We start from the raw sequence: 14,997 nt of genomic DNA, 5'->3' as shown, positions 1-14,997 counted from the left end.
CTCTTAGAACTCATTAGTAAAATATGAATAACCCAATTTGAAAATGGATACAGCTATTGAATAGACATTTCTCCAAAGAAGACATACAAAAGACAATAAGCACAGGACATGATAATTATATCATTAGTCATTAGATAAATGCAAATGAAACCACAAAGAGATACCATGTCACACCTACCAGAATCACTATGATCAAAAGCCCTGGTAAGGAAGTGGAGAAATTGGAACCCTTATATCATACATCAACCATGAGAATGTAAAATGGTCCTAAAGGCAATTTGGTTTCTCCTTGAAATATTTAAACATGGAATTAACCTATGATCCAGGAATTCCCCTCCCAGAAATGAAAACATCATTTCAGTTCAGCTCAGTTCAGTTGCTTAGATGTGTCTGACCCTTTGTGACCCCATGGACTGCAGCACTTCAGACTTCCCTGTCCATTACCAACTCCCGGAGTTTACCCAGACTCATGAACATTGAATTGGTGATGCCATCCAACCATCTCATTCTCTGTCATCCCCTTCTCCTCTTGCCTTCAATCTTTTCCAGCATCAGGTCTTTTCCAATGAGTCAGTTATTCGCATCAGGTAGCCAAAATATTGGAGTTTCAGCCTCAACATCAGTCCTTCCAATGAACACTCATGACTGATCTCCTTTAGAATGGACTGGTTGGATCTCTTTGCAGTCCAAAGGACTCTCAAAAGTCTTCTCCAACACCACAGTTCAAAAGCATCAATTCTTCAGCGCTCAACTTTCTCTATAGTCCAACTCTCACATTTATACATGACTACTGGAAAAACCTTGACTCTATGGTAGCCTTGACTCTATGGACCTTTGTTGGCAAAGTAATGTCTCTGCTTTTTAATATGCTGTCTAGGTTGGTCATAAATTTCCTTCCAAGGAGTAAGTCTCTTTTAATTTCATGGCTGCAGTCACCATCTGCAGTGATTTTGGAGCCCAAAAATCAAAGTCTGCCCCATCTACCTGCCATGAAGTGATGGGACCGGATGCCATGACCTTAGTTTTCTGAATGTTGAGCTTTAAGCCAACTTTTTCACTCTCCTCTTTCACTTTCATCACGAGGCTCTTTAGTTCTTCATCACTTTCTGCCATGAGGGTGGTGTCATCTGCATATCTGAGGTTATTGATATTTCTCCCAGCAAACTTGACTTCAGCTTGTGCTTCATCCAGTCCAGCGTTTCTAATGATGTACTCTGCATATGAGTTAAATAAGCAGGGTGACGATATACAGCCTTGACATAATCCTTTTCATATTTGGAACCAGTCTGTTCCATGTCCAGTTCTAACTATTCCTTCCTGACCTGCATACAGGTTTCTCAAGAGGCAAATCAGGTGATATGGTATTCCCATCTCTTTCAGAATTTTCCACAGTTTGTTGTGATCCACACAGTCAAAGTGTTTGGCATAGTCAGTAAAGCAGAAATAGATGTTTTTCTGGAACTCTTGCTTTTTCGATGATCCAGTGGATGTTGGCAATTTGATCTCTGGTTATTCTGCTTTTTCTAAAACCAGCTTGAACATCTAAAACTTCACGGTTCACATATTGCTGAAGCCTGGCTTGGAGAATTTTGAGCATTACTTTACTAGCATGTGAGATGAGTGCAATTGTGCGGTAGTTTGAGCATTCTTTGGCATTGCCTTTCTTTGGGATGGAATGAAAACTGACCTTTTCCAGTCTTGTGGCCACTGCTGAGTTTTCCAAAAGTGCTGGCATATTGAGTGCAGCACTTTCACTGCATCATCTTTCAGGATTTGAAATAGCTCAACGGGAATTCTATCACCTCTACTAGCTTTGTTCATAGTGATGCTTCCTAAGGCCCACTTGACTTCGCATTCCAGGATGTCTGGCTCTAGGTGAATGGTCACACCACTGTGATCATCTGGGTCATGAAGATCTTTTTTGTACAGTTCTTCTGTGTATTCTTGCCATCTCTTCTTAATATCCTCTGCTTCTGTTAGGTTCATGCCATTTCTGTTCTTTATTGAGCCCATCTTTGTGTGAAATATTCCCTTGGTATCTCTAATTTTCTTGAAGAGATCTCTAGTCTTTCGCATTCTATTGTTTTCCTCTATTTCTTTGCACTGATCATTGAGGAAGGCTTTCTTATCTCTCCTTGCTATTCTTAGGAACTCTGCATTCAAATGGGAGTATCTTTCCTTTTCTCCTTTGTTTCTCACTTCTCATCTTTTCACAGCTGTTTGTAAGGCCTCCCCAAACAGCCATATTGCTTTTATGTCCACACAAAATCTTGTATAAAAATGTTCTTTATAGTATTTATTACAGTGAAAAAATGGGATTCAGCTCGTTTCAACAGTAATAAATAAATAAATGTGGTACACCCACACAATGGAATATTATTCAACAATAAAAATGAATGAAATACTGATACATGCTAAAACCTGGGTAAACCTTAAACATGTTATACTGAGTGAAAGGAGGAATCAATAAAGGCAGTGTAGTTTATTATTTGCTTGTTTTGAAAGTCCAGGAACTTTCCTGGCAGTCAAGTGGTTATGACTTTGCCTCCCAATGCAGGGAATATAGGTTGAATCCCTGATCATGGAGCTAAGATTCCACATGCTTCACAGCTAAAAGACCTAAACGTAAAACAGAAGCAATACTGTATCGGATTCCATTCAGACTTAAAAATTGTCCAGATTAAAACAAAAAAAAACCTTAAACGTCCAAAAATTACCTAATGCAGTGTTACCAGTGAGGGCAAGCAAGAAATCATACAAACATTTAAAAAGAGGGTCTGAAGACAAGCTTTTATTGGGTGCTTTATAAAGCCTTACCATACCCCTGTACAGGTAGGAGGCCATAGAAGTTCAAGTACACAGGCAGGAAGGCTGTATGCAAGCCCAGAAGAGACCTTAGGGAGCACCAGTCACTCCCTGACCAGCTTGTGTCCATGCACAAGGAGGGAGTGAAGGCTAAATAGACTTTTTAAACTGAGGTGGTGGAAATGATTGTCCCCAACACACACAGACCCTCATAGCAAGGCTGAGAAACTCGTAGGGTCAAACTACTTAAGGACATCTCTCACCAATCTTTATCTGACTACTGAGCTAACCAAACCAAGACTTTAGGGGCTGCAGAATAGATGACCTATGGCATAATAGAATTAGTCCAGAAATGTACTAAACCATCTGCTGCCAACCAAAGTAGTAGAAAATGGAGGAAACAGGGTTTCCAAAGTCCCATATCATATTACCTAAAAGATTCAAGTTTAACAAAAGAATTATGAGGCAGGAAAAGAAACAGGAAAAAAAGACACTCTCCCTCCTACACAAAGAAGTCAATACATACTTCTCTCAGGAAGGTCCAGATGTTTGATGTGTTAGATGAATACATTGAGTCCCTTACTATAAATATGTTAAAGATCCAAAAAGAAATGACATTTTAAAAAATTAAAGGAAACACAACAGTGAGAATATCACACAACAGTGAAACACAAGTTGAGAATATCATTAAAAAGATAAAAATAATGTTTTTAAGTATAATCAAGCTAAGATTTTGGAGATGGGAAGAAATACAAGTTAAATTTAAATAGAAAAGGGGGTCAAAATCAGATTGAGCTGCAGAGAAAAGAGTTTTCAAAATATGAGATAGATCTATAGCTATTCCTCTTCCAATCCGAGTCACTAAAAGAAAACAGAATGTAAAGAAATAAATGGAGCTACAGAAATTGGTGGATCATCACAGAGGATAACAACACATGTATAATATCCCTCTCAGGGAGAGAGGGGAAAGCATTTTGAAGAAATAGATCTATAAAAAGGAAATGAATTAGCAAGTCAAGATCTTCTTACAAAGAAAATTTTATGCCCAGGTAGTTTCACTGGTGAATTTTAGTTAAACATTTAAAGAATTAATATCAATAGTTCACAAGCACTTTCAGAAAGTAGAAGAGAAAGAAAACTTGTAATTTATTCTATGAGATCAATGTCATTATTATACCAAATTTGACAAATCCATCACAAGAAAAGAAAACCGATATTCCTTGTGAATACAGACTAAAGATCAGAAGCAAGGATATCTCCTCTTCCTCATCTATTTAACATCTGTTTTGTGGTTGCCCCTCAGATGGCAAGATTCACCACCCTCCTATGTTGAGACAGATCATGCCACACACATTATATTAATTCCATGTGGTTGCTTAGCAAATGATGGCAGACACAGTGGCTTAAAATAAAATACATTTATTTTCTTAGATTTCAGAAGTCTAGAATACTGAAATTAGTATCACTGGAAGAAAACCAAGGGATCCACAGGGCTGTGCCTCCTCTGGCAGCTCTAGCAGATGGTCCCTTCCATGCCTCTCCCAGCTTCTGGTGCCTAATGGCATTACTGGCTTGTGGGCCTACCATTTCAATCTCTCCCTCTGCCTACATGCTACCTTCTCATCTACATGGGTTTATTATTCTCCTCTGGCCACATTCTTGTTTTTGCTGACTGTATAGAGCTTATCCATCTTTGGCTGAAAAGAATATAATCAATTAACCATCATGTGATGTCCATGTGTAGAGTCTTCTCTTGTGCTGTTGGAAGAATGTATGTGTTATGACCAGTGCCTTCTCTTGGCAAAATTCTGTTGGCCTTTGCCCTGCTTCATTTTGTACACCAAGCCCAAATTTGTCTGTTACTCCAGGTATTTCTTGACTTCCTACTTTTGCATTCCAGTCCCCTATAATGAAAAGGACATCTTTTTTGGGTGTTAGTTTTAGAAGGTCTTGTAGGTCTTCATAGAACCATTCAACTTCATCTTCTTCACCATTACTGGTCAGGGCACACACTTGGATTACTGTGATACTAAATTGTTTACTTTGGAAATGAACAGAGATCATTCTGTCATTTTTGAGACTGCACCCAAGTATTGCATTTTGGACTCTTTTGTTGACTGTGATGGCTACTCCATTTCTTCTAAGGGATTCTTGTCCACAGTAGTAGATATAATGGTCATCTGAGTTAAATTCACCCATTCTTGTCCATTTTAGTTCACTGATTCCTAAAATGTCAATGTTCACTCTTGCCGTCTCCTGTTTAACCACTTCCAATCTACCTGCAACAGTATGTGAACTGTGAAATTCCAGATGTTCAAGCTGGATTTAGAGAAGGCAGAGAAACCAGAGATCAAATTGCCAACATCTGTTGGATCATAGAAAAAGCAAGAGGGTTCCAGAAAAAAACTTACTTCTGCTTTATTGACTATGCCAAAGTTTTTGTGTGGATCACAAAATTATTAAAGAGTTTGTAATACCAGACCACCTTACCTGCTTCCTGAGAATCTGTATGCAGGTTAAGAAACAACAGTTAGAACAAGCCATGGAATAACAGACTGGTTCCAAATTGGAGAAGGAGTACGTCAAGGTTGTATATTGTCACCCTGCTTATTTAAATTATATGCAGAATGCTTCATGTGAAATGCTGGATTGAATGAAGCACAAGCTGGAATCAAGATTTCCAGGAGAAATATCAATAACCTCAGATATGCAGATGACACCACACTTATGGCCAAAAGAGAAAAAGAACTAAAGAGCCTCTTGATGAAAGTGAAAGAGGAGAGTGAAAAAGTTGGCTTAAAGCTCAACATTCAGAAAACTAAGATCATGGCATCCGGTCCCATCACTTCATGGCTAATAGATGGGGAAACAGTGACAGACTTTAGTTTGGGGGGCTCCAAATCACTGCAGATGGTGACTGCAGCCATGAAATGAAAAGACACTTGCTCCTTGGAAGAAAAGTTATGACCAACCTAGACAGCATATTAAAAAGCAAAGACAGTATTTTGCCAACTAAGGTCCATCTAGTCAAAGCTATGGTTTTTCCAGTAATCATGCATGGATGTGAGAGTTGGACTATAAAGAAAGCTGAGTGCTGAAGAATTGATGCTCTTGAACTGTGGTGTTGGAGAAGACTTTTGAGAGTCCCTTGGACAGCCAGGAGATCCAACCAGTCAATCCTAAGGGAAATCAGTCATGAATATTCATTGGAAGGACTGATGCTGAAGCTGAAACTCCAATACTTTGGCCACCTGATGCAAAGAACTGATTCACTGGAAAAGACCTTGCTTCTGTGAAAGATTGAAGGCAGGAGGAGAAGGGGATGACAGAGGATGAGATGTTGGATAGCATCACCTGCTTGTTGGACATGAGTTTGAGCAAGTTTTGGGAGTTGTTGATGGACAGGGAAGCCTGGGGTGCTGACCTCCACGGGGTTGCAAAGAGTCAGACACGACCGAGTGACTGAACTGACCTGGCCACATACAGTCTGTCCATGCTTCTTACTAATAAGGATACTTGTGACATGATGCACAGGACTACAGTCAGAAATGGCAAAGCTGTTGGAAATATAACACCAGGAGTTTAAAACTACTATGATAAATATGGCAAGAATTCTAATGAGGAAAACAGACAACATGCAAGAGCACAGGAACAATGGAGACAGAAAGATAAAGGTTTTAAGAAATAATAATAATAAAAAGAAACTTTGGAAATAAAATACCATGCAGTAGAAATGAGGAATGCCTATGATTAGCTCATTAGTAGGTGGGACACAGTCGAGGAAAAAATACATGAGCTGAAAGACAAGATAACAGAAACTTCCAAAACTGAAAGGCAAAAAGAAAAGACTAAAGAAAAACAGAACACAATATCCCAAAACTGTGGAACAACTACAAAAGGTATAGCATATGTTTAGGTTGAAGACCAGAAGGAGAAGGAAAAAAGAAACAGAAGAAGTATTTAACTCAATAATGACTGACAATTTCCTCCAAATTAATATCAGACAACAGGATAAATGCCAAAACAACTATCTATATATATCATACCCAAACTTAAGGATGTCAAGGGTAAAGAAAAATTTTTGAAAGAAGCCAGAAGGGTAAAAAGAGTCCAAATTACTCATAAAGAAATATATAAAAATTACATCCAAGCTTTCCTAAGAAGCCATGAAAGCAAGAAGGGTTCAGAGCGAAATATTTAAAGTGTTGCAATAAAAAATATCACCAAACTAGAATTCTCTATCTTGTGGTATTGTCCTTTAAAAGTGAAGGAGAAATAGACTTTCTTATACAAATAAAAATTCAAGGAATTTGCTTTGTAAAAACAATTTTGTAAAAATTGTAAAAAAAATGTAAAAAGATTTGCTTTGTTAAAATGATTTAAAGAGGTTCATTATAGAGAGGGAGCATAATAAGGTCAGAAACTCAGCTCTCCATAAAAAAGGAAGAGCATCAAAGAGAGGACAAGTAAAAGAAAAATAGAAACATATTTTTAAAAAATATTTTAATTTTTAATTATAGCATAATAAATTTACAATCTCATGATGTTTTTTTCCATACATCAACATGAATCAGCCATAGGTATACATGTGTCCCGTCCCTCTTGTAGCACCTTCCCACCTCCCTCTCTCTCCCACCTCTCTAACCTAGAGAACCTAGTCACAGAGCACTGGCTTTGGGTTCCCTGCGTCACACAGCAAACTCCCACTGGCTATCTGCTTTACGTATGGTAATGTGTACATTTCATTGCTTTCCTGTCCAATCATTCCACCCTCTTCTTCCCCTCCTGTGTCCAAAATTATTTTCTTTATATTATTTTTACTATTCTTGATTGATAAAACTGATAGGAGATTGTTCAAAATAATAATAGTAACAATGTATTTATGTATGCTTATGTATAAATGAAATAATGCTAATGACACAAGGGACAAAAGTTGTGAATTAGAAATATTTGTTATTGGAAGGTATTTGCTCTACTCATGGGGTTTCCCAGGTGGCGCAGTGGAAATGTGCCTGCCAATGCGGGAGACCCAGGAAACATGGGTTTGACCCCTGGGTCAGGAAGATCCCCTGAAGTAAGAAATGGCAACCCACTCCAGTATTCTTGCCTGGAGAATCCTATGGACAGAGGAGCCTGGTGGGCTGCAGTCCATGGGGTTGCAAAGAATGGGATATGAATGAGCACGCTGCACACTACTCAAGAATCAGTATAGTGTTACTTGAAAGTGGACTTGGAATAATCATAAACATAAATTGTAGACTTTAGGGTAACCACTAGAAAAAGTAAATAAAAAAGAAAAATAAGCACAATTGATATGCTAAGAAGAATAATAGAATCATAAAATGTTTAAATAAAGCCACAAAAAGCAGAAACTGTGTGGAAGATAAAAATAGAAACAAAAATTAAGAGAAACAAATAGAAGTAACAAATATGGTATATATTAACCAACTATATCAACAATCACTTTGAACATCAGTGGTCTAAAAACATCAATTGAAAACAGAGATTGTCAAAGCAGGTAAAAAAAAAAAGTCCCAGCTACATGTTATCAATCCAAATGCAGATTAAATATAAATGCATGTATAGGTTAAAAATAAAAAGATGAAGAAATATACACACAGCTAACAGTAATCAGGAGGGATAGGTTAAAATGATAGAGCTGATTTCAGAGCAATGAAAATTATCATAGGTAAAGAAGGGCATTATGTAATGATAAAGGGGTCAATATTCCAAAAAGACATAACAGTCCTTAATGTGTACTTGTATAGCAACAGGGCATCCACTATGAGGAAAATCCTGATAGAGATACAAGGAGAAATAGATGAATTCACTATTACAGCTGGAGACTCTTTTTGTTGTTGCTGTTTTGTCACTAAGTCATGTCTGACTCTTTGTGTGCTCATGGACTGCAGCACACCAGGCTGCCCTGTCTTTCACTATCTCTAGGAGTTTATGTCCATCTCAGACTTATGTCCATTGAGTTGGTGATTCCATCTAACCATCTCATCCTCTTCTGCCTCCTCCTTTTGCCTTCAATCTTTCCCAGCATCAGGTCTTTTCCAGTGAGTTGGCTCTTCCCATCAGGTAGCCTAAGTATTGGAGCTTCAGTTTCAGCATCAGTTCTTCCAAAGAATATTCAGGGATGATCTCCTTTAGGATTGGCTGGTATGATCTCCTTGCAGTCCAAGGGACCCTCAAGAGTCTTCTCCAACACCACAATTCAAAAGCATCAATTATTTGGTACTTAGCCTTCTTTATGGTCCAAGTCTTACATCCCTACATGACTGTAAGAGAAACCATAATAGATAGATGCCCCAGAAAGAAAATTGGTAAGGGTGTAGTTGAACTCAGTGGCACCATCAGTCAACTGTATTTGATTGACATCCATAGACAACTTTGTTTAAAAGCAACAGATTACTCAGTCTCCTCAAGCTGACATGGAACATCGAACAAAACAGATCACATTCTGAGTCATAAAACATACCTTAACAAATGTAAAAAAAGAGAAATCATGTAGTAGACCTTAATGGAACAAATAAGAAATAAATAATAAAAAGATAACTTAAAAAGCCCCCAAATACTTGAAGAGTAAACCACGTACCTATAAAAAACACATGGATAAAAAAAGATGTTTTAAGAAAAAATTTAAAATGTTTTGAAGTACATGAAATATAAATTATCCAAATTTGTGGGATGCAGAAAAGTCAGTGATTAGAGAGACATGTATAGCATTGACTGCCTATGTTGGAAAAGAAGAAAGATCTAAAATCAGTAATACATGCTTCCACTTTAGGAAAATAAAAGAAGAAGCAGGAGATGGGAAGAGAGAAAGGTGAAGGGAATGAAAAGAAAGTGTAGGAAGAAGACAGAAAGGAGGGGGGAAGGTGAAGAGGAAGACAGTGAAAGAAAATAAATAATAATAATCAGAGCAGGAATTTAAAAATAAATTGAAAATGATAAATCAAAAGAGGAAAATAAAAAAATCTAGAAGTTGGTTCTTGGAAAAGGTCAGAAAAATTGTTAAGCCTCCAGACAGGTTAAGAAAAAAAAAAAGAGAGAGGAGAGAAATAGCTAATATCAGAAATGAAAGATCAAATCTCTACAGATCTCATAGACATGAAAAGGTTAATAAAGGGATATTATAACCAATTCTATGTCCACAAGTTTGATAACCTAGATGAAATGGAACAATTCCTGCAAAGACATGAGTTGCCAAACTCACACCAAAGGAAACAAACAATCTTATAGCCCTATATATCTATTAAATAAGTTAAATCAATAATTAACCTTCCAAAACAGAGAGTAATTGGCCCGCTCTGAAGTCTACCGAACATTTATGGAAAAAAATTCATCAATTCTCTGTCACCTGTTCCAAAATTCCAAACTGAGGAGGATGTCCCATAATGTTAATTCATCCAACAAGTCCTTTCTGCTTCTGTCATTGGGTTTTATCAGTTCAGTTCAGTTCAGTCGCTCAGTCGTCTCCAACTCTTTGCGACCCCATGAATCGCAGCATGCCAGGCCTCCCTGTCCATCACCAACTCCCGGAGTTCACCCAAACTCATGTGCATCGAGTCAGTGATGCCATCCAGCCATCTCATCCTCTGTTGCCCTCTTCTCCTCCTGCCCCCAATCCCTCCCAGCATCAGAGTCTTTTCCAATGAGTCAACTCTTTGCATGAGGTGGCCAAAGTATTGGAGTTTCAGCCTCAGCATCAGTCCTTCCAATGAACACCCAGGACTGGTCTCCTTTAGGATGGACTGGTTGGATCTCCTTGCAGATCAAGAGTCTTCTCCAACACCACAGTTCAAAAGCATCAATTCTTCAGCGCTCAGCTTTCTTCACAGTCCAACTCTCACATCCATACATGACCACTGGAAAAACCATAGCCTTGACTAGATGGAACTTTGTTGGCAAAGTAATGTCTCTGCTTTTTAATATGCTATCTAGGTTGGTTGTAACTTTCCTTCCAAAGAGTAAGCATCTTTTAATTTCTTGGCTGCTATCACCATCTGTAGTGATTTTGGAGCCCCCCCAAATAAAGTCAGCTACTGTTTCCACTGCTTCCCCATCTATTTCCCATGAAGTGATTGGACCAGATGCCATGTTCTTAGTTTTCTGAATGTTGAGCTTTAAGCCAACTTTTTCACTCTCCTCTTTCACTTTTATCAAGAGGCTTTTTAGTTCCTCTTCACTTTCTGCCGTAAGGGTGGTGTCATCTGCATATCTGAGGTTATTGATATTTCTCCTGGCAATCTTGATTCCAGCTTGTGCTTCTTTCAGCCCAGTGTTTCTCATGATGTACTCTGCGTATAAGTTAAATAAGCAGGGTGACAATATACAGCCTTGACGTACTCCTTTTCCTATTTGGAACCAGTCTGTTGTTCCATGTCCAGTTCTAACTGTTGTTTCCTGACCTGCACATAGATTTCTCAACAGGCAGGTCAGGTGGTCTGGTATTCCCATCTCTTTCAGAATTTTCCACAGTTTATTGTGATCCACACAGTCAAAGGCTTTGGCATAGTCAATAAAGCAGAAATAGATGTTTTTCTGGAACTCTCTTGCTTTTTCCATGATCCAGTGGATGTTGGCAATTTGGTCTCTGGTTCCTTTGCCTTTTCTAAAACCAGCTTGAACATCAGGAAGTTCATGGTTCACATATTGCTGAGGCCTGGCTTGGAGAATTTTGAGCATTACTTGACTAGCATGTGAGATGAGTGCAATTGTGCAGTAGTTTGAACATTATTTGGCATTGCCTTTCTGTGGGATTAGAATGAAAACTGACCTTTTCCAGTCCTGTGGCCACTGCTGAGTTTTCCAAATGTGCTGGCATATTGAGTGCAGCACTTTCACTGCATCATCTTTCAGGATTTGAAATAGCTCAATGGGAGTTCCATCACCTCTACTAGCTTTGTTCATAGTGATGCTTCCTAAGGCCCACTTGACTTTGCATTCCAGGATGTCTGGCTCTAGGTGAGTGATTACACCATCGTGATTATCTGGGTCATGAAGATTTTTTTTGTACAGTTTCTGTGTATTCTTGCCACCTCTTCTTAATACCTTTTGCATCTGTTAGGTCCAAACCATTTCTGTCCTTTATTGAGCCCATCTTTGCATGAAATATTCCCTTGGTATCTCTAATTTTCTTGAAGAAATCTCTAGTCTTTCCCTTTCTGTTGTTTTCCTCTATTTCTTTGCACTGATCACTGAGGAAGGCTTTCTTATCTCTCCTTGCTAGTCTTTGGAATTCTGCATTCAAATGGGAATATCTTTCCTTTTCTCCTTTGCTTTTCACTTCTCTTTTCACAGCTTTGTAAGAGCTCTTCAGACAGCCATTTTGCTTTTTTGCATTTCTTTTCCATGGGGATGGTCTTGATCTCTATATCCTGTACAATGTCACAAACCTCTGTCCGTAGTTCATCAGGCACTCTATCTATCAGATCTAGTCTCTTAAATCTATTTCTCACTTCCACTGTATAATCATAAGGGATATGATTTAGGTCATACCTGAAAGGTCTAGTGGTTTTCCCTATTTTCTTCAATTTCAGTCTGAATTTGGCAATAAGGAGTTCATAATCTAAGCCACCGTCAGCTCCGGGTCTTGTTTTTGCTGACTGTATAGAGCTTCTCTGTCTTTGGCTGCAAAGAATATAATCAATCTGATTTCGGTGTTGACCATCTGGTGATATCCATGTGTAGAGTCTTCTCTTGTGTTGTTGGAAGTTTGCAATGGTGTTTGCAATGACCAGTGCATTCTCTTGGCAAAACTCTATTAGCCTTTGCCCTGCTTCATTCTGTACCCCGTGGACAAATTTGCCTGTTACTCCAGGTGTTTCTTGACTTCTTACTTTTGCATTCCAGGCCCTATAATGAAAAGGACATCTTTTTTGGGTGTTAGTTCTAAAAGGTCTTGTAGGTCTTCATAGAACCATTCAACTTCAGCTTCTTCAGCGTTTCTGGTTGGGGCATAGACTTGGATCACCGTGATATTGAATGGTTTGCCTTGGAAACGCACAGAGATCATTCTGTCACTTTTGCGATTGCTTGGATGAAGTACTGCATTTCAGGCTCTTTTGTTGACCATGATGGCTACTCCATTTCTCCTAAGGGAACCTGCCCACAGAACCTGCCCACAGTAGTAGATATAATGGTCATCTGAGTTAAATTCACTCATTCCAGTCCATTTTAGTTCGCTGATTCCTAGAATGTCGACATTCACTCTTGCCATCTTCTGTTTGACCACTTCCAATTTGCCTTGATTCGTGGACCTAACATTCCAGGTCCCTATGCAATATTGCTCTTTATAGCATCGGACCTTGCTTCTATCACCAGTCCCACCCACAACTGGGTGTTGTTTTTGCTTTGGCTCCATCCCTTCATTCTTTCTCGAGTTATTTCTCCACTGACCTCCTGTAGTATATTGGGCACCTACTCACCTGGGGAGTTCCTCTTTCAGTATCCTATCATTTTGCCTTTTCACACTGTTCATGGGGTTCTCAAGGCAAGAATACTGAAGTGGGTTGCCATTCCCATCTCCAGTGGACCACATTCTGTCAGACCTCTCCACCATGACCTGCCCGTCTTGAGTGGCCCCACACGGCATGGCTTAGTTTCATTGAGTTAGACAAGGCTGTGGTCTGTGTGATCAGACTGTCTAGTTTTCTGTGATTATGGTTTTATACACAGTTGTTATTTCTGGGTGAATATTAAAGAGAAGGTGATTATGAGAGAACAAAGTTGGAAGAGAGACATCACACTGGCTATTCTATTACAGCTGCATAATTTTCTCATTGGTGTCTGTTATGTATTATGTATTGCCAACCAGGCTGCAGGTAATAAAAATAATAAAATATCTCTGCATCTTCTTCAAACTATTACACTTATCCTAAATAAAAATGCACACATGATTCTCTACTCTATAGATCCTGTATCTCTCAAAATTTTGATGATAGGTTGACCATGAATTTGAGTTTCATTGCTGTTTTTCTTTATGTCTGTGTTAAAGTTGGTATTTTATTGGGACTTTTAAAGAACCTACATCAAGACAGATGACAAGAATATGCTTTAATTTAGAGTTCCTGGTTATCTTAAATTTAGAGTATCCTGGCTCATTGTCTTATAAAACATGCAGCTCGACGTTTCTGTCTCAAAGACCTAGTGTATAAGCTATTCCTAACACTTGTACTCTTATTTCAAGTGCAATATAGGAGCTACATTTATAAAGAAATAATGCTATGAGAAGTTTAATAAAATAAAGAAATATTTATTTCTTTTTTGAGAAAATCCAGGTTTCCATATAGCATGCTGCTGCTAAGTCACTTCAGTCGTGTCCGACTCTGTTCGACCCCATAGACGGCAGCCAACCAGGCTCCCCCATCCCTGGGATTCTCCAGGCAAGAACACTGGAGTGGGTTGCCGTTTCCTTCTCCAATGAATGAAAGTGAAAAGTGAAAGTGAAGTCACTCAGTAGTCCATATAACATAGTATATAGAGACAAGTAAACTATAGTGAATATTTGCATTAATAGTATTAATGCAAATATTCACTATAGTTTACTTGTCTCTATATACTGGAAAAAAAATCATTCTTGTAATTTTTAGTTTCCTCCATCATTGTTCTTAGTTCATTGAGTCTCTCCCTCTGTCTTCTTTCCTGATATAATTCTCTATTATACTTGCTCTGATTTATGCTTGGGTTAATTTACTCTTTCTTCATTCCTTTACTCTGCTGAGACCTTCCTGCCAATTTGCAAGAAAGCAACATTCTTTGTTGAAATCTCTTTGAAAGAGAAAAGCAAGCTTCTAAACTAAGCAAGATCAAACCGGAATAAAATATTAATATGGCATTATATTCTAAAGCTATAAACCTAACTATAACTAAGGAACACAGTCAAAAAGTACCTGGAACTATTTCATCTTTAATAGCAACAAAGACTATATTTAACTATAACACTTTTAATTATAAACTTTCTGTTTTCCCTTTATTGTTGCTGAGATTAAAAATATTAAATAAATTGAGAGAGAAAAGAGAGTGTTGAGATTATTCCACAATTTGGTCTATCAGCAAAATAAAACATATAGGTGCCTGAAATATTATATATCACATCAAAAATTAATCAAAAAATGTAAAAAGAACAAAACCACATAACAGGCTTTTGTTTTTATGTCCCTTGCTCTGTATATCAGAGTGAAA

The sequence above is a fragment of the Bubalus bubalis genome, chromosome 12 (assembly GCF_019923935.1).
Source record: "Bubalus bubalis isolate 160015118507 breed Murrah chromosome 12, NDDB_SH_1, whole genome shotgun sequence".
In the NCBI taxonomy this organism is placed as follows: Eukaryota; Metazoa; Chordata; class Mammalia; order Artiodactyla; family Bovidae; genus Bubalus; species Bubalus bubalis.
This window is presented reverse-complemented; position numbering follows the sequence as displayed.